Source organism: Caretta caretta, chromosome 28 (assembly GCF_965140235.1).
Source record: "Caretta caretta isolate rCarCar2 chromosome 28, rCarCar1.hap1, whole genome shotgun sequence".
NCBI lineage: Eukaryota > Metazoa > Chordata > Testudines > Cheloniidae > Caretta > Caretta caretta.
The window spans coordinates 12,613,782-12,616,143 of record NC_134233.1 but is presented as its reverse complement, the minus strand read 5'-3'; positions in this window follow the sequence as shown (position 1 = coordinate 12,616,143).

Genomic DNA, 2,362 nt, shown 5'->3' with positions numbered 1-2,362 from the left:
GGGTTTCCTAATTCCCACCTCGCCGGTGGGTTCCTGCTCCACTGGACAGTGTCATCCAAATAACATTGTTAGAAATCAGTTTTGTCCCTCTGCCCATCCCTCCCCTCCAATTTCCCCCCTTCAGGGAGATTTTCCCTGCCTTTGGTTGCAGGGAGCAGATGCTGGTGGTGAGTGAGGGCAGCAACTTGCAGATGTCACTGAGCAGGTGATAAGAACAGAAGAGCAAAGAACGGCCAGACGGGGTCAGACCAAAGGTCCATCTAGCCCAGTGTCCGTCTGCTGACAGTGGCCCAGAGGGAATGAACAGACAGGAATCATGCCGGGATCCATCCCTTGTCGCCCCTTCCCCAGCTTCTGACAAACAGAGGTTAGGGACACCATCCTGCCCATCCTGGCTAATCGCCATCGATGGACCGAGCCACCAGGAATCTCTCTAGTTCCCTGTCGAACCTTTTGATCCCAGGACCCTGCTCAGGAACGTAGAAAGTTCTAATAAAGAAGCAGCTTCTGACACCGGGGAGCTCCTCGTCCTCCTCCCCTCCCGGGGGGATGAGCAGGCCCCCCAGCTGTCTCTCTGCCCCGGCCCCTATACCTCATCACCCCTTCAGCCTCCCTCCAAATGTTCCCTTCCCCCTATCACCTCTTCAGCCCCCCTTCAGCCTCCCCCAACTGCCCTGGTCCCCTTCCCCTCATCGCCCCCCTCAGCCTTCCCCCCCTCCCAGGCTCCTCCCCAGCTGCCCTTTCAGTCTTCCCCCCCTACAACCAACTGCCCTCCTTCAGCCTTACCCCCAAACCCCTCATCTAGCTGCCCCACATTCCCCCTTTTGCTTCCCTCCCCCGCAACTGCCCCTTCACCCCCTCACCCACTCCCCTCCCTCTGCCTCTCCCCAAATTCCCAGCCCCACCACGCTGAGGTTCCCTTCCCCACGACCATCCACTTCCTTCCCATGGGGAACAGGAAATGCTTTTGAAAAAACCTTTTGTAAAAGTAAAAAGTAAAACAATCCAAGCAAGCCCCTCCCTTGCTTTGTGCTGGGTTTGTGTGTGTTTGGCTGAGGAGGGGTTGTTCTGAGCACACGCCCTGTGTGATGGTAAATCCCTTGCCCTCTCAGTTGCTGGAGTTCTCACACCCTCTGCTCTTGGGTGTGAGCTCACCACAGGACACGGCGTCTTATTTCCAGAGCATCTTGGAGATTAGACAGAGGAACCTGCACCCCAAACCCCTCATCCTCAACCCCACCCCAGAGCCCGCACCCCCAGCCGGACCCCTCACACTCTTGCACCCCAACCCTCTGCCCTAGCCCTGAGCCCCTCATCCCTGGCCCCACCCAACAGCCCACACCCCAACCCTCTGCCCCACCTGAGCCCCCTCCCACACGCCGAACCCTTCAGCCTACCACACACTGTCCATGTGCAGAATGAATTTTGGATTGAGCAGCAATGTACAGGGGAGGGGTCACCCCTCATCTCCATATTGGTGCACAGAACAACATTCATTCTGCACTGTTACCCCCAAATCTCTGTCAGGAATAATAAGGAGGTGACATTTTCAACAGGTCCGACTCCTACCAGCATCTATCAACTGGGAGCATTAGAAATCTCTGTGCCTCCCACCCATGTTGCACTGAAATAAAGGATAGAAAGAATATAACCTTAAACAGAAAGAAGATTTATTAAGGGATAGATACAACTGGGGGAAGATTCACTATGGGGAACACTACAAATACCTCCCCATAGATTCCAGCAAGGGGCATAAAGCCCAGACCCTTAAACTGTCCTTTGGTTAAACTAATAAATGCCCCCAAAATAATGACTCTCTCTCTCCAAGCTGCAGAAGAAGTACACCGACAATGGATGGTCCATCTCAGGATCTCTGGAGCATCGGAGGATCTGGCTCTCTACTGCCGAAGCAGGAGATCAACAGATCTGGGCCGACAGCAAAGCCTCCACTGGGGCGTTTGGTGGATGATGGGAGTCAGGTAAGTATCCGAGTCCTTGACAGATGTGAGTAGCCGGAGTCTTGATCCGATGCCGCGCAAAGAACCTGGCCATGGCTGCCTCCATGGTGGACAGCGCCTGGGTCACCCCCGACCCTCCCTCGTACGCTCGCCGTGGCGCACATTCCTGAGGCGCACGCTGATGGGCCCTGCCCCACCGGGCCCAGCCAGTTCTCTGCCCCTCCAGTTCCGTCAGGGACACAGAGTTTTGGCAGGAAAATGCCAGGAAGAAAGGGTACCAAGATGGAGTTCAAACCCTTCCAATCGTGTGCACCATCTTGAATTTCTAAACTCCATTTTCAATTTCAGCAACATTCAAAACAGAATATGACCATGTACCAAAATCGCCTGACAGCACACGGACA